Here is an 18669-nt window from a genome sequence, read left to right as displayed (position 1 = left end):
ACTCACGGCGGGCCCGGCTCCGCTCCGCGGGACCTGCGCTTCCGGCTCCGGCGCGACTGCCCGCCCGCCCGCCCGCCCTTAAAGGGGCCGCCCCGGCGAGGAGTGCAGGAGCCGCCATCTTCGTGGCCGCCATACCGCGTGAAGTCATGGGCTCGGAATGACAGGAGAGTACAGCTCGTGGGCTGCGTAAGTAAAATTGCAGAGTTGCCGTCTTCTTCCCACAGCATCTGCCAAACTTGCCAATCCGGGATGCGCCATTTGCGTTTCCCGCCGCACCGCCCGAACCAAAGCGCTCTTCTGGGCATTACACCGGGTTCGGATAGTTCTTCCTCCTGGCCTGGCTTGGCGTGAGGTGCTTTAATGCCACTGCAAAGACGCACAACGGTACGGGGATGGAAAATACACTCCAAGACCTACCGCAAATCCAGTCACCTGCACTGGACCTGCCAAAGCCACCGAGCACAGAGGGTCCCGTCTGGGTGACATGGGGCGGCTGTGGGATGTCATGATGTCACACTTCGTCACTGACATTAAACAGTCCTGCTGAAATTATCCCGAGGATCAGCTTAGAGAAAAGCCAGTAGGTGGTGCTTGAGAGAGCAGACACTTTTATTGCCGGTTTTCCTAAAATATGTTAAGCCCTACAAATGGCACTGCACTCCGTAGACAATTATGGTTGTCCTTAAGCTGTGAAAAGTCAGAAAAATAATTTTTGAAATCTTCCCCCAAGGCCATTAGTTTGTTAGCATCTTTAATCTAGGCTGTTATCTTTAAAAATAAAATAAATTAGCCCCTGTTCACTCAGCAGTGTTTAATCTCAGCAACTGGAAGTCCTTTCTGGAAATGGTTAAATGCAGCTACACTTAAATCAGATTTATGGCAGTAATGTTATCACCAGCACCATGACTCTTGGGGAAATACATTTGATAATCTTGACATAGATCTCCGTGCAGAGAAGAGCTAAACATATAGAGTACGCAGTGTTTCATCTTTACCATTATGCAAAATAACCAGTGCCGTGCTTTCCAAAGGAGGACTCCAGACAGCTGCTTCCTGAAAATGAAGTCACTCACATACTAGTTCTTATGCCTTACACTAAATTCTGTCAGGAGCCTGATTGCTAGTGACTCAGTCCCAAGTAGGTAGGACACATTCATCGCTGTAACAATTGCACCACTGACTGTTTTCATAACAGTGCCCTAAGATCAGCTCTAAAACTAATCATCGCATTTGTCTGCCACACTTTGATAACTGAATACCTCGTGACCACACCCCAGTGAGTAGATCTCAGTTTTCTAGGATGAGTAGCATCAGTGAACATTTAGCTCTGGTCCTCAACATGCTGTTCCTTATTTATATCTAAAGTTCATTAGAAGTTTTGTTCATTTAACTTGCAAGCTCCCCTGACTGTTTCTTCTCCCATGGCTCTGTGCAGGGCATGCTTTGCTCTACATGCGGGTCAGGGCCTCTCTGCCAAACATCTTAATTAGGAGTACAGCACACTACACTCGTGCATGAAACAGGAGTTTCTCGTTATTACTACTAAGTCTACATACTGCAGACTTCTGATTATATTAGAAAATAATACAGCTGTGCATTCATTCACTCACACACCCAGAAGCATAATGGGACAGGACAGTTCACTGTAAGAGATAAGTACTATTCTGTCATTGAACAGTAAGGTATTCAGTGGGGAAAAAAAGTTGTTACGAAGGCTGAATCTGCTCTCTGACTGGAAAAGAGAGAAAACAAAACAAACTGGTCATAAAATCCAGCAGCATGCCAGCAAGGAGCTTTCCTCCCGTCCCTCACAGGCTCCCCCCCAGCCAGCCGCCTGCCTGGACCATCCCCTAGATGCTCGGGAAGGGGTGGGATGTGGACAGCACGCCCCACGGCCCAGGGAGTCTCCACCCCCTCGAGTGGCGCTACAAGTAGGACAGAGATCAGAGCAGAGACGCAGGAAACACAAACCCAGCCTGGTCTGGAAAGCAAATCATCAAGAGAATACAGAAGAGAAGAAGCAAAAAAGTAGGCACGACTCTGCACCTGTTTCAAAACTGGCATTTCCTGTTTTCAACATAAACGGCATTGTCATTAAGTACTATTAAATACTATTATTTAATAAATCCCACTGAAGCACCATGACAGTTAACTAACTGAACTATTGCCTTCCAGTTTTTGAAGAGATTCATAGTGTGGGTAAAGCTGCTAACTTTCAGTAGTTTCAGGAAAGCTGAAGCTTTCCAGGGAAAGGGCTGACAGCCTCGGGCTCTGACCAGTTAAGCAAGGAGGAGTCCCCCGCACAAAGGACATTAGCAGAAGAACTTAAAGGGAGAGTTGTGGACCAATATCTTGATGGTAAGGTAAGGAGACACAGAGAACTAGCTGCAAAAGGAGAATTTATCTGATCTTCCCAGGAGATCAGACTATGCCTTTCACTCCAGGTTCCAAAGCATGATAATGGAGGGACACGGAGGAGGAGGAGGATGGGTCATCTTCAGTTCTCCCTAAATATGCTTCTCCTTAAATGTGGCCAAACCCACAGGAAATACCGAGAATGACTCCAAAAACAAAGACTTTGAAATACTCATTTCATCCAATGTCCTAAAAGACTACAGCATCTTGCTTTTGTTTCCTTTTGGGTTTTTAGCTCTTTCCCCCCAAAACAGAGGTCTGTTTGTTATATTTTTAAGGAGAAATAGTTCAATTGTGCTATTCATCTGCTCAGTTCAGAAAGGGGATGCAGAAACACTTTATCCAGAAGGCAGTCAGTTGCTTCAACTAAGTCAAGATAGCTGATCATCATCAAGAAAGCTATTAGTGCTATAGATTCAGAAACAATGTATGTTGGAATGGATGCATTGTGTCATTGGGAGGAAGGAGAGCTACTTTTAATATCTGCATCTATAGATGTCACACTTAGGGACATGGTCTGGTGGATTTGGCAATGTTAGTTTTAAGTTGGACTCAATGCTCATAAAGGTCTTTTCCAACCTAAATAATTCTATGATTAAGAACTTTCTGTTCACACTTCATAAGTTACAGCTCTTGTTTTAGGTCTTACTTCACATTAGTAAGATAATGCACACATCATTACTGCTTAGAAAGGCTGTTAGTAATAATAAGGTTAATATGTGGGATTTTAAGCGTTCCCGTTGATGATGCTTCAGCCAAAAGAGACAAATGTAGGGAATCGCACACTGTTATGTCCTAATGTACTTGAAAGTGTAGAATCAAAATGGCAGAACATCGCATCTAGGTCTTTGACTTATTGTCTAGTATTTTTGACGTAAAGGAAGTACAGACTGAGATCAGAAGGTGCACATGTTTATGAGAGCCCTGCCAGATGCGCATTGCTTGCAGGTTTCTACTTGGAGCTTTGTAAATACACTTTTCAAACAGACATAAAATTCCAATTTGACGAGGCTTATCATTCAAGACATTCCAATTGACTGGCTTAAGTTGTACCTTCCCAAAACTGAAAAGAAACATAGGGTAACATCTGTTACCAGTTTTCCATGCATAGTGGGACAGCAGCCATCAGTGGATGGACAGGTATCCCACAGGGAGCTGGGGAGAGATGGGGGAAAGGCTGCAGCATTATAAGCTAAGATAGCCTGAAGAGGGGCAACAGAAATCCATGGAAGACAGGGTGTGGCATCTGATGCAAAACAACTTTAGAGAGACTATCTACAGCATTTGCAGTATAAACACATGCTGTGTAAGGCTAGAATCTACTTGTACAGATGAATATATGAGATAAACTTGATTAAGCCATGCAGGCGCTTTTAAAATAGAGACTCCTCATGTCAGTCTTCCAGGCAAAGAAAAAATAAAAAGACATTCAACTACCCCCTGAAAATGGTCTGCAGTTTCCTGCTGGTTTCACGTAGCTAAGATTTCTTCCAAGATATCAGTTAGGCCAGGGGAAAAAAAAAAAAAAATCACTGGTGTTGCCTTGTTTTGGGGGCATCTTAGCAGATACCTCAGAAATAAGATCTCAACAGTTCTTTACCGAGCTTCCCAGGAAGAAATTCTAAGCAGGCAGCTCAACTCAGATCTAAGTAGTTTCACTGAACAAAGCTTTCTTTGAAAGCGTCTTAGCTACCGGAATCTTGTTTCTAACAGTTTTAAGAACTTCAAGCCTTCTCTACAGATAACAACAAAGATCACCAGTGATACCAACAATTAGCAAGTTATAATATTGCCACTGTGGGATTCAGAACACAGGCCTGCCTAGCTGTAATAATGAGCCACAGCTGCGGGGAGTAAGGATACTATAACACAGGGTTACAGCAGAAACCAACCGACTGGACAGCGGTTCAGATCATTCACTTCGGCTTTGGGAACGCTGCTGATTTAGTTCAGATGCAATTGAAGTTAATGTCTATTTGGGAATTGCTTGTACCACTTTTTTTTAAAAAGGCTCACTATGCAGTGTTTCCTAAGAGGTGAAAAATGACTTGAAAGTATATAAAAAGTGTACTGTGAAATCTATGGACCAATACAAGTCACTGAGAGATGCTCCGAATTTTAAGGATTTTATTGTCAAGATGTGACCTAAAGATAAAGCATGGAGTAATTAAGGTTCTCGGAAGATGTTCTTGTGAATCTTTTCAGTCTGACTTGCAACTTAAGTCCCTTCTTTTTGCAGCCTAATGATGAGAAATCACATCCTTAATTATCCTGCTGTACTTCTGGTTCTGCTTCAGAAACTGGACTATTTATACCTTTTGCTTTGAACAAATTTTAAAACAAACAAACAAACAAACAGACAAACAAAAAAGCCCCAATGACAAAACTACTAAAAACCCAGAGTCTTTCTCCATATTAGCCCTGAATCCAAATTTATGACTCATCTATCATACTCCAGTTTCACCAGCTGTTATCCAGCTGCCTTCTTTGGCTTTATATAAACAGAGTCTGAGCTCATGATTTCCGGAAGTAGTAGTTTTTTCAAATAATTGAGTTAGCTTTCTGCATATAACATAGATGATAAAAAGGTGATAGTGTGGGCAACGCTGCCTGAATATTATTTCAAGTATTTGGAACTTCAGGGCAATCCTAGAGACTGGAAATTAAAATCTATCTTCTTGCCTGTATCTTGTGCCTGCTACTTTATCTTGCTCCCAGCTCTTGGTTTGTATGGGAGGTATTATATTTTAAAAGGAAGAGAGAAAATGGACTTGTGGTGCAGGACTTGTTCAAAGCAGGCAGGGTCCACCACATCTACATGACACCTTACAATCTTCCACTAGGGATCAATGAAGGTTCTCTCCCAAGAGTACTGATAGACGAGTCAGACGATGTAAATCGATTTGGAGAAAGCAGAAACTCTTCTTGGTGGATTGAAGAGGGCTTTGAAGTGTAAAGCTGCTGAAGAGGTTAGAGGGAATAATGTATAGTTGTGACTGCATAGAAGTGACATAGAGAAAGATGCTGCAACAAATAAATGAGACTATCAGAAAAAAGCTAGCCTGCCAGACCATTGCCACAACTCTGCCTTTTTAGCAAAAGCGTATGATACTAGTAAAAACTAAAGGCTTAGTTGGGAAGGATCGGTAGAAATATTGAAAATAAGTCCTCACCTATCATCAAGCAAAGTCATTTTGCCTACACATTCTCTACACAAGAGAGAATCTTCACTCTCACCCAAAGTAGCAGTCTACAAGAAATGCAGATCCTCTTAAACCACTGTTAACACAAACTGACCCTTCAGCAGACCCTCTGCAAGAGATCTCTTACGTAGGTGTCAGTAATCAGAATCTCAATTAACGCATTTAAATCACCATTACACTGCATCATCAGATAAGCCCATCTCTCTAATAGTGCACATGGTACTACTCTTGGCATCCTACAATTTAGGGAAAAAGTACTTGGAATTTACTTCTGTATTATTCCCCAGGAAGCACTCTCTCAGTTTCCTCCAGATGTAAATGAGTGTGCTTTAGCTTACAAGTTTCTAAGTTTATCAAGTAAAAGCACATCTGGATCCAGCCTGGCAGTTTCCCTAGGAAGACCAGGACAGTTCGACCAGACAGCTGAGAAGTGATGGGTTGAAAAAATGTATAAAAAGAATTCTCATCATTTAAAACTTTCATTTAAAGTTACACCTTGAACTGCATTCACACTGTAAACTTCCTTTGTTCAACATCCTATTTTTTGTCTCTACAGATAATTTGATATTTAGAGCTGATGTGAAAAACACTCCGAATGGAAGGCAAGCTCCCATGTCTCCTTGTGCTGGTAGGAGCAATCATGACTGCCCAGTGCCAGGTAAGAGGCTAATGCATCAAATAATTCTCTTGCCATCTTCCTGTATTTTCAGCAGCATTTCTTTGCCATTGGCTGCAGCTGTCTGCATCAGACAGAATGAGAATCTGCTTAGCTCACTACAAACCAGAGGAAGAAAAATGTTACAAAGTGGTCTATCATTGTGGATGTGTTATGTGTTATCCTGGCTCGTTTTCATTTCAAGACTTGCAAGTAAACAAGTCTTCTCCGGGTATTCTTGGTGTATCTGTTCACTGTCACCTTTCACTGTTAATTAGAACTCCATTGTAACCAGCCTTCCGTTTTCTATGGTCATCATCTTCATCACTATTCTCACTTAAAACTGCACGTCAGTGGTTCCCTTGTCCCCTCACTTTAAGCCTCACACCACACACAGCTTGAGTAAATGCTACACAATTCCAGAACGTTTACTCCCTTTCTCAAAAAATTGCTATCCCACCTTTCCTCCTTCTTATCTTCTTTCTCTTGTGGCCTAATCAAAGAAGCTTTCTAAATTGGTTTCCTCCATTAAACTTTATCCAAAATATTTCATTTAACTGGCTGCAAGAGACATATCTCTTAAAGATAATCAAGCTACAAAGTCTCATGGGGAAACTGCATGTCAGTGAGCAAAAGTAACTGCTTGTTGACTGTACCTACCTTGGAAATTATTTGCTTGAACCTCCTTCAAATAGCAGAAAGCTGGCAAGCTTCAGTTAGCATTTGCAACGCCCCAAGAACACATAATGACTTCACACACAATGTGAGTACTGCATATCCCAAATTCACCTCACTGAGATGACAAGCAATCACCTGGTAATCTGTGGAACAAAATGATTTACAATTCTTAGGAACCCATACTGAGGTACTGGAGGCACATTTCACTGTATTGTCTGACAAGAGGGCAGACAATTCCTCAGAGCTTCCTGATTTACATGCCCTTAAGAAAAGGACTGACTCTTTGAAGGTACTTGTTCTCTCATCTTTTTTAAGAGAGCAGTTACTCACAGAATTAACCTTCTTTGCTTGCAGGGCTTACACATGCGTTTCAAACGAGGAGCCAGATCTAGAGGTAAGCCAGGCTAACTAAAACCATGTTAGCTGGAGCATTATGAACATGGGAGGGGAAAGCAAATCATGCTGAGGAAACAGAGCCTGAGAGCTTTTGGTCATGGTTATGTGGATGAGAGATTCAGAAGGCAAAATACCAGCGCATTAATACCATCCACAACAAAGTTTTCCCCTCCCTCTGCTCTTCTTGAAAGAAAGAGAGACGAGTCAATAGTGGAACAGTACATTTGGCAGCACAGCAGCGAGAGAGATGGGACCGTTGTGGTCGGAGAAGGAAAAAGGGCAACCCATTAGACAAATGCTCCCATCACAGATCCTTTTCTCCTGGAAATAGAAGGGAGTCCTTTTGCTCAGCCAGGTCTTTTCCCTGAACTAAAAGAGGATTTCCTTTCTCCGATTACAGCCATTTGCACAGATAATTCATCTGCAGAAATTTACCAATACAGGGGGACCTGGCTGAGGCTTTCAGGGAGCAGAATCGAATACTGTGGGTGTGACAGTGGTCGGAGTCACTGCCACACTGCGCCTGTCAGAGGTAAGTATGACAAAGAAAAAGGAAATGGTGAGAGCTTGTCCATCAAATCATCCACTGTCAGGGCCAGAGTTACTGCACAGAAAATTTGTCTGGGAATAGAAGAGGATAGAAAAGAAAATACCAGTATACACTGTCATGGGCGGGACTAAGTGGGAGTGGGCATGGAGCTGAGAAAGTCTGACAGAATATGTGGAGAGAATGAAACAGAGAAAAAAATTGAAGCGCTACACAAAAAGGCTGTAAGCACATGGCAATAACAGGTGGGTAGGGAAAAACAGAACAGGCTAAAAGAGACTGACAGGAAAATGAAAGGTGTGTCTACATTTCCAGCTTCTTGCTTCTGTGAAATCTAACAGTATTTCCTGGCTTTTGCTTATTTCACAACCTGCACCAGAAATAAATGCTACAATGGGGGCCAGTGTTCACAGGCACATTATTCCCCACAGCTCTTCATCTGCCAGTGCCACCAAGGTTTCTCAGGGAAGCAGTGTGAAATAGGTGAGTATACCGCATCAACTGCTGTGAACACAGCTATTGGGGTTAGCTGTGCAGTACACAAGGATGAGATACCCAGAAGCTCCTGCTGTAGGCTAGGCTCTCTAGTAAGTTGTCTTTTTTTATTCTAAAGCTAATACTACAAAGAACTTTTAAGCACATCTTGGTTGTTCTAGGTGCCTCTTAATAAAACTCTAAATTTTGTAACTGAAGACCTTCATATACACTTACAGACTGCCTGACAGGGCATTTTCACTGACTTACTAGACAAGACATTTGAGAGCCAAGTTTGAACAGAGCAGAGACTGGGGAAACTGTCAGGGAAAAGAATTGGTATGCTGTCCTTAGATTTTCAGATCTTACCTTGTTTTCAGATACTGAAGTTAAATGCTACAAAGACACTGGAGTAACATATAGGGGTATCTGGAGCACAGCAGAGAGTGGAACTGAATGTTTAAATTGGAATAGCAATGGCCTGGTGGACTGGTTCTCTCCACAAACAGAGAAGCTTCTGCAGCACGGAAAGTGCTTCTCTTAGCCTGGGAAGCGAGAAAGCGCCTGTTCTCTGCGCCAAGTGCAGTCAGTGGTTCAACGCTGCAGGCAGGCTGAGAACAGTGCTAGGTGCCGTTTCTGAGCTCTCCAAAAGCAGAGAAGCTTCTGCAGCACGGAAAGTGCGTCTCCTAGCCTGGGAAGCGAGAAAGCGCCTGTTCGCCGCGACTAGTAACTAATAACTAGGACTAGTTCCATTGACGCATGCCACACGAGTTTCTTCACCTTACATAGCTTTCATTTCTACTTATGAATGCAATTGACTTTCCCTGCTGTTACTAGTTTTCCTCAGATTTTTAGTCCAGAGGGACTTTTATCCAAAAGGTCCAGGGACAAATAAGCACCAGAGTTTAACTTAACTGTGTTTTCATTCATTTCCACTGTGCTTAAAATTCAAGACTTAAATAAAACTGAAAACACTCCTTCTGCAGTATCCTATACGTAGAATTTGAAAGTTTAAGTAAACTTTAGCATTCCAAGTAACAAGAACTTCCTGTGATCCCCATTTTAATGATGGAGAAGTGGAGCCTCCTCACAATTTCACAGGAGAGCTGGCAAAACCAGGAATGGGTGTCATAATTTCGATCTTTAACCACAGGCATATATTATTTGCTAGATAATATTTTTCTTACGTTGTCTCTGAATTCTGCACATCGTACCGCTCAATGCTGTTCTGATTAGTAAGACGAGCTGCTTTTCAACCTACTTTGTAACTCTATTTGCCTGAGCTCCCTCCTCTTACTGCATTCTTATGGTGCAAATGGTGTAAGTCGTTAACTTTCTATTACTGTATTCTGTCTCAGTTGTGCTTTTGATGATTACTTGCATCGTGCACTGGGAACGTGTGGGCACGAGGAACTGTGTGGTCTCCGTACTATGGCTGCCTCTGCTTACTGACATCTCTTGACAGACAGTTTTTCTGGCTGGAAGCTTTGATTCTCAAATAATATGCTAATAGTTAATTATGCTGTCTTCTGATTGTGATGGAACGTGAACAACTGTATTAATAACTAAAATGGGCTTTTTCTTCTCCATTTGTAGTGGTTTGGAAGCAAAACAAATGAGAGGCTCCAAGTCAGAGATACAATTTAATAGGAAAAAAAAAGGAAAGAAAGTAAACTAAAATAGATGCAATAATACAAAAGACCACTGACAGAGTCAGAATACAACCTGAGCGGAGTGATGGAAGCAGTCCAGATGAGGTGGTCTTCCTGAAGCAGTGATCCTGTAGAAAGGTCTGGTAGCTCGGGTCCTCTGGGAATCCAGTGGGTAAGCGCCCCTCTGGTGTTCAGAGTCTCAGCTTATATCCAGGCTGGAATGCTTGGTTCCTCCCTCTGGGCGGAGCATCTCACAATGGGATGGTGAGTCATGTGATAAGGCCTGATGGGCCCATTAACAGGAGGTAGTCCAGGAGGGGGTTATCTGTGAGCTGTGTAGCAAAGGTGCTGATGGGCCATTAACAGAAGATAAGCCAGAGTGGAGGAGGCAGGGAGCACTGCCTCACCTGGTTTCAACAGTTCATGAAGATGGTGATAGAATATACTTCAACCCAGGACAAAATTTTAAAGCCCCAAAATCCCCTAAATTCACCCCAAAATTTCCACCCAAAATCCCAAAAATTCACCCCAAAATTCCCACTAAAAATTGGGATTTTTAGAGCCCAAAATCCCTAAAAATTCACCCCAAAATTTCCCCCCAAAATGCCAAAAATCACCCCAAAATTCCCACTAAAAATAGGAACTTTTAGAGCCCCAAAATCCCCCAAAATTCACCCAAAATGCCCCAAAAATGACCCCAAAGATTCCCACGAAAAATCGGGATTTCAGAGCCCCAAAATCCCAGAACATGACCCCAAAATCCCGACTGAAAACTGAGATGTTTTTAAGCCCCCAAATCCCCCAAATTCACCCCAAAATTCCCACCCAAAATCCCCCAAAATTCCCATTAAAATTGAAATTTTTAGAGCCCAAAAATCCCCAGAATTCACTCCAAAATTTCCTGCTTAAAGTGGGAATTTTTAAAGCCCCAAAATCCCAAAAATTCAACCCCCAAAACTGAGATTTTTAAAGCCCCCAAATCCCCCAAATTCACCCCAAAATTCCCACCTAAAATCCCTCAAAAAACCCCAAAATTCCCACAAAAAATTGGAATTTTTAAAGCCCCCAAATCGCCTAAAGTCACCAAAAATTTGGAATTTTTACAGCCCCAAAATCCCCCAAATTCACCCCAAAATTTCCACCCAAAATCCCAAAAATTTACTCCAAAAATCCCCTAAATTCACCCCAAAATTTCCACCCAAAATCCCAAAAATTTACTCCAAAATTCCCCCCCAAAACTGAGATTTTTAAAGCCCAAAAATCCCCTAAATTCACCCCAAAATTTCCACCCAAAATCCCTAAAAATGACCCCAAAATTTCCACTGAAAACTGAAATTTTTTAAGCCTCAAAATCCCTCAAATTTACCCCAAAATTCCCCCCAAAAATTGGGATTTTTAGAGCCCCAAAAGTCCCAAAAATTCACCCAAAATTGGAATTTTTAAAGCCCCAAAATCCCCAAAATTCACCCCAAAATTTCCACCCAAAATTCCAAAAATTTACTCCAAAATTCCCACTAAAAATTTGGATTTTTAAAGCCCCTAAATCCCCCAAAATTTACCCCAAAATTCCCTCAAAAATTGGGATTTTCAGAGCCCCAAAATCCCTAAAAATTCACCCAAAAATTCCCACCCCAAATCCCCCCAAAAAACCCCAAAATCCCCTCTAAAAATTGGAACTTTTAGAGCCCCAAAATCCCCCAAAACTCACCCATAATGCCCAAAAAACGACCCCAAAAATTCCCATTAAAAATCGGGATTTCAGAGCTCCAAAATCCCAGAAAATGACCCGAAAATCCCGACTGAAAAATGGGATTTTTAGAAGCCTCAAAATCCCCCAAATTCACCCCAAAATTTCCACCCAAAATGCCAAAAATCACCCCAAAATTCCCCCTCCAAAATTGAGATTTTTAGAGCCCCAAAAATCCCAAAAATTCACCCCAGAATTTCCACCCAATATCCCAAAAAATGACCCCAAAATTTCCACTGAAAACTGAAATTTTTTAAGCCTCAAAATCCCTCAAATTTACCCCAAAATTCCCCCCCAAAATTGGGATTTTTAGAGCCCCAAGAATCCCAAAAATTCACCCAAAAATTCGAATTTTTGAAGCCTCAAAATCCCCAAAATTCACCCCAAAATTTCCACCCAAAATCCCAAAAATTTACTCCAAAAATTCCCACTAAAAATTTGGATTTTTAAAGCCCCCAAATCCCCAAAATTCACCCCAAAATTTCCCTCAAAAATTGGGATTTTCAGAGCCCCCAAATCCCTCCAAAAAACCCCAAAATCCCCACTAAAAATTGGAACATTTAGAGCCCCAAAATCCCCCAAAAGTCACCCAAAATGCCCCCAAAATGACCCCAAAAATTCCCATTAAAAATCAGGATTTCAGAGCCCCCAAATCCCAAAAAATGACCCCAAAATTCCGACTGAAAAATGGGATTTTTAGAAGCCCCAAAATCCCCCAAGTTCACCCCAAAATTCCCACCCAAAATCCCCCCATTAAAACCCAAAATTCCCACTAAAAATTGGGATTTTCAGAGCCCCAAAATCCCCAACAATTCACCCAAAATGCCCCAAAAATGACCCCAAAAATTCCCACTAAAAATCGAGATTTCAGAGCCCCAAAATCCCAAAAAATGACCCCAAAATCCCGACTGAAAACTAAGATTTTTTAAGCCCCAAAATCCCTTAAATTCACCCCAAAAATCCCACCCAAATTTCCCACTAAAACTGAGATTTTTTAGAGCCCCAAAAATCCCCAAAATTCACCCCAAAATTTCCTGCTGAAAGTGGGAATTTTTAAAGCCCCAAAATCCCCAAAATTCCCCCCAAAATTCCCACCTACAATCCCTCAAAAAAACCCCAAAATTCCCACTAAAAATTGCGATTTTTAGAGCCCCAAAAATCCCAAAAATTCACCCAGAAATTGGAATTTTTAAAGTCCCAAAATCCCCTAAATTCACCCCAAAACTTCCACCCAAAATCCCCTAAATTCACCCCAAAATTCCCACTAAAAATTGGAACTTTTAGAGCCCCAAAATCCCCCAAAATTCACCCAAAATGCCCCAAAAATGACCCCAAAAATTCCCATTAAAAATCGGGATTTCAGAGCCCCAAAATCCCAAAAAATGACCCAAATTTTCGCCCCAAAAATCAGGATTTCAGAGCCCCAAAATCCCAAAAAATGACCCCAAAATTCTGATTGAAAAATGGGATTTTTGAAGCCCCAAAATTACCCAAATTCACCCCAAAATTCCCACCCAAAATCCCCCAAAATTCTCACTAAAATTGAGATTTTTGGAGGCCCCAAATCCCCAAAAATGACCCCAAAATTCCCACTAAAAATTGGAATTTTTAGGAGCCCCAAAATCCCCAAAATTCACCCAAAAATTGGAATTTTTGAAGTCCCAAAACCCCCCAAATTCACCCCAAAATTCCCACTAAAAATTTGGATTTTTAAAGCCCCAAAATCCCCCGAATTCACCCAAAATTCTGACCGAAAATTGGGATTTTTGATGCCCCAAAATCCCCAAAATTCTCCCCAAAAATCCCAAAAAAACCCCAAACCCCCTCCCAGTACAAACCAGTACAAACCAGTAAAGAAAAACCCCAAACCAGTACAAACCAGTACAAATCAGTCACCCCAAATCCCTTCCCAGTTCATCCCACTTCATCCCAGTGACCCCTAAACCCTGTCCCAGTACAAACCAGTAAGGAAAACCCCCAAACCAGTACAAACCAGTATAACCCAGTACAAACCAGTACAAACCAGTATAAACCAGTAACTCCCAGTATCCCCCAGCGCCGGGCCCTGGGCCTGAGCCGCTCCCTGAAGGCCGCCGAGCGTCGAGAGATCCCAGTTCAAACCAGTACGGACAGGTGAGGGCACTGGGACGGGGACTGGGGGGCACTGGTTTATACTGGGATGGACTGGGAGTGGGTTTGGGGTCACTGGTTTATACTGGGATGAACTGGGAGTGGGTTTGGGGGTTACTGGTTTATACTGGGATGAACTGGGAGTGGGGATGGGGGTTACTGGTTTATACTGGGATGAACTGGGAGTGGGTTTGGGGTCACTGGTTTATACTGGGATGGACTGGGAGTGGGTTTGGTGTCACTGGTTTATACTGGGATGGACTGGGAGTGGGTTTGGGGTCACTGGTTTATACTGGGATGAACTGGGAGTGGGTTTGGGGGTCACTGGTTTATACTGGGATGAACTGGGAGCGGGTTTGGGGTCACTGGTTTATACTGGGATGAACTGGGAGTGGGTTTGGGGGTTACTGGTTTATACTGGTTTATACTGGTTTCGGGATTTCTGGGCCTGGTGTAACCTTTGCCCCTCCCCCCACAGGTGAACCGCTTACGCCCTTTGTCAGGCCACGCCCCCTTCCCTTATATGGAGCGACAAGGGCGGGACAAACTGGGCGGGGCCTGGGGGTTACTGGGTTGTACTGGGAGGGAGTGGGAGGGGCCAACGCGGCTCTGACCCCGCCCACCGCACCGATATGCAAATTTATGTAAATGAGAGCACAAATAAACGCGAATTACATCACTTACCACAGGGACTGGGAGTTGCTGGTTTGTACTGGGAGGGGCCTGGGCGTGGCTCTGACCCCACCCACCTCACTGATGCGCCAGCCTTATGTAAATTTATGCAAATGAGAGGCGAAATAAATGCGGGTGACGTCAATTGTACACCGAGGAGCAAAGCGGCGCCGGGGGAATGATGGGATACACCGAGGCACAGAGCGGCGCAGGGCATGACGGGATACACCGAGGCGCAAAGTGGCACTTCAGGGAATGACGGGATACACCGAGGCACAGAGTGCCGCAGGGCATGACGGGATACACCGAGGCGCAAAGCGGCGCGGGGCATGACGGGATACACCGAGGCGCAAAGCGCCGCCGCAGGGCATGACGGGATACACCGAGGCGCAAAGCGGTGCGGGGCATGACGGGATACACCGAGGCGCAAAGCGGCACCGCGGGGCACGATGGGATACACCGAGGCGCAAAGTGGCGCCGCAGGGCATGACGGGATACACCAAGGCGCAAAGGGGCACCACGGGGAATGACGGGATACACCGAGGCGCAAAGCGGCGTGGGGCATGACGGGATACACCGAGGTCCCAAATGACCCCAAAATTGTCCCGAATTTCCCCCCCAAAAAATCCGCCCCAAATTTCCCCAAAAATCCCCAAAATTCCCCTCAAATTTCCCCAAAATGTAAAAAAATTCCCAAAATTTCCTCAAAAGTCACAAAATATTCCCAAAATTTCTTCAAAAATCCCCCAAAATTCTTCAAAATTCCACAAATATCTCCCCCAAAATTGTCCCCAAATCCCCCCAAAATCGACCAAAATTCTCCCGAAATTCCCCCCAAAAACAGCCCACAAAAATTCCCAAAATTTCCTCAAAAATTCCCCAAATTTTACCAAAATCCAAAAAAAATTCCCAAAATTTTGTCAAAAATCCCCCCAAATTCCCCAAAATTATCAAAATTTTTTTCAAAAATCCTCCAAATTCTCCCAAATTTCACCAAAATCTAAAAAAAATCCCAAAATTTCTGCAAAAATCCCCCCAAATTCCCAAAATTTCCCTCCCAAATCACCCAAAATTTCCCCCGATATGACCCAAAATGGTCCAAAAATTCCCAGGATTTCACCATTCCTTCTTTGAATTCCTCCGAATCCCCCGGATTTCCCCCTAAAATTCCCAAATTTTCCCAAAATTCCCCCAAATAACCCCAAAATTTCCAGAAAAAAAAACCAAATTTCCCCCCAAAAGTCCCAAATTTTTTCCCAAATTCCTCCCAAAATCCCCCAAAATTTCCCCCCAAATCCCCTGAATTTTCCCAAAATCCCCAAAATTCCCCCAATTTTTTCCAAATTACCCAAATTTTCCCCCAAATTCTCCCAAATTTCCCAAAAAATTCCCCCAAATTTGCCCCAAAATGACCCCAAATCATCAAAATTCTCCCAAAATTCCTTCAAAACTCTCCAAAATTCCCCCAAATTTTCCCAAAATCCGCCAAATTCTCTCCCTGCAGAGCGCCCACTGGTGGCCCTCGAGGTTGGAAAGTTTTGGGGGAAAAAACCCGAAATTTGGGGTGAAAATTCGAGAATTTGGGGGAAATTTGGGATTTTTGGGGTCGTTTTTAGGGGAATTCTGGGGGGAAAATGGAGGATTTGGAAAATCTGGGAGAATTTTGGGGAAATTTTGGGAGATTTGGGGTGAAAATTGGGAATTTGGGGATTTTGGGGGGAATTTTTAGGTGATTTTGGGGGAAAATCGGGAAAATTTTGGGATTTTTTGATGGTTTGGGGTCATTTTTAAGGGGATTTTTGGGGAAAATTTGGGGGAAAGCCCCCAAAATTTGGGAAAATTGGGAAAAAAAATGGGAACATTTGGGGGGATTTGAAAGATTTGGGAATTTTTGTGGAAAATTTTGGGGAATTTTGGGGGAATTTTTTGAGGATTCTGTGGGAAACTTTCGGAATATTAAAAAAAATTGGGAAAAATTGATAAAAATGGGGAAAAATTGGGAAAAAATTGGGAAAAATGGGGAAAAATTGGGAAAAAATTGGGAAAAATGGGGAAAAATTGGGAAAAAAATGGGAAAAATGGGGGAAAATTTTGGGAATTTTTTCGAGGAAAAAAATTGGAATTTTTTTGGGGGGAAATTTGGAGTTTTTGGGAAATTTGGGGATTTTTGTGGGAATTTTGAGGGATCCCCGCTCTGCCCCATAGATCCCGAATCCCAAACCCCGCCCCACAGATCCCATCCCCGCCCCACAGATGGCTCCTGCCCCACAGATTGTCCCGCCCCCGTCTCTGCCCCACAGGAGCCGCTGGAGCCGCCCCACAGGATCCGGCGCCCCCCGAGTGACCTCCTGAGCAACCCCTGCCACGGTGAGCCCCACGGCTGAGCCCTGACCCACGGATCTGTGACCCACGGCTGAGCCCTGACCCACAGAGCCCTGACCCACGGATCTGTGACCCACGGCTGAGCCCGGACCCACAGAGCCCTGACCCACAGAGCCCTGACCCACGGATCTGTGACCCACGGCTGAGCCCTGACCCACGGGTCTGTGACCCACGGCTGAGCCCTGACCCACAGATCCCTGCCCCACAGATCCCTGCCTTGCCAGGGGCCGGGGCTCAGGCCTTGGCCTTTTGGATTCATGGAACACATCCAGGTTTGCTCAGCACCAGAGACACCTTTGCCTTGTCTGTCCCCACCTGTCATCAGTGCCTGCAGTGATGGAACCTGGGGACACTTTCTCCATTGGGTCTCTCTGTGTGTCCCATTAAAACTGCAAAAAACTTCAGTATTTTAATTTACCTTTGAGCTCTTGAGAAGTTTTTGGAACACTCTTTCAGGGACAGAGTTGAATGGAAACACCAAATCCACGGGAGGGTCATTCAAGTCCTTGTGCTGTTTCTGTGCTGCTGAGCTGGGCCAGGCTCCTGGCACAGAGGCAGCTCCTGGCAACAAAGGAAACTTTTAGAAAGACATTTCTCCTGAGGAGAAATCCTCCTTCAGATGGGTCACCTGTATTATTTGAAATGTAGACTCAGAGTGAAAGTTTACAGTGGCATAACAACCTTTTCTGTTCCTTTCTCATTAATTGTTAACCCTCTCCTTTTTGTTTGTTTTGGTTCATTTTGCTTTTAACAGTAGAGAACATCATTCTTACATGGAATATTAGGTTTTGCACTTAGGCTAATTGATATCTACGCTTATGGAACCCATACCTATGGAATATTAAGTCTTAAATACAATACGTAGGTTTCATGAGCAAAAAACCACGTTGAACTAAACAAGTGCCCCTCAGCCCCTCCAGGATCCCTAACTGTTCCCTCAGCGCCCATTCGCCCGCCCCCAAAGCGTCCCCGGATCCCTTGAACGCTCCGACCCCACAGATTCCCCTTAGAGCGACTTCAGGGATTCATCTCCAATCATCCCCCCTGGCCTCGGAGCCCCTCGGAACACGGTTCTGCGCCTAAAAACTCCTGCCCCGCCCCGCGCCCTAGAGAGCTCGGTGACAGCTCCCCAAGCTCCCCGCAAGTGCTCCCGAGCCGTACACGTTCCCCCCGAGGACCTCAAATCGCGGCTCGGACACAAAAGTGTCCCCAAAGCGCCTTCCCGGAGCCCCAGACGCCGCGTTCGAGCCACTTCCGGGACTACAGCTCCCAGCATGCTCCGCGGCGCACTCGGAGCGCTACTCCAGCCGTGACTCCATCTCCCATCATGCCCCGCGCCCCGCCGACAGCCATTGGAGCTGCGCCTTCACCTCCCGTGATGCTCCGCGGCGCCGTTCAACCCTGTTCTACCCGCGCCTACAACTCCCATCATCCCCCGCGCCCCAGAGAGTCCCCTCAGAGCCCCCCAGGTGCCCGCCCGGACCCCGAAGGGCCCCGGATTCCCCTCCCTGACCTCCAAGTGCCCCCCTGGACCCCGAATTGTCCGACAGAATCCCTAAGTGCCCCTCCAGGTGTCCACCCGGTTCCCAAATGTGTCCTCCAGACCCTCAAGTTCTCTCCAAATTCCCTGCCCCAAATGTGCCCCAGAAATCTCTCCATGAACCCCAAAGTTGCCCCTTTTACCATGTCTGAGAAAATGCTAAAGAAGATGACAAAAG

At 44.4% G+C, this 18669-nt stretch overlaps 1 long non-coding RNA gene across 1 annotated transcript; it reads left to right on the top strand.

Moving 5' to 3' along the window:
• The first annotated feature begins 143 nt into the window (after nucleotides 1-143).
• On the top strand, nucleotides 144-8792 carry LOC136304312 (uncharacterized). Its single transcript, XR_010724467.1, has 6 exons — nucleotides 144-186; nucleotides 6175-6276; nucleotides 7306-7345; nucleotides 7748-7879; nucleotides 8326-8377; nucleotides 8749-8792. It is a non-coding gene; the product is annotated as an uncharacterized lncRNA (long non-coding RNA).
• Nucleotides 8793-18669: the final 9877 nt, after the last annotated feature.

The sequence above is a fragment of the Chamaea fasciata genome, unplaced genomic scaffold, assembly GCF_029207755.1.
Source record: "Chamaea fasciata isolate MVZ Bird 193981 ecotype frontalis unplaced genomic scaffold, bChaFas1.0.hap1 SCAF_71, whole genome shotgun sequence".
Taxonomy (NCBI): domain Eukaryota; kingdom Metazoa; phylum Chordata; class Aves; order Passeriformes; family Sylviidae; genus Chamaea; species Chamaea fasciata.
Note: the sequence above shows the minus strand (reverse complement) of the source record. Positions and strands in the feature narration are given on the sequence as shown.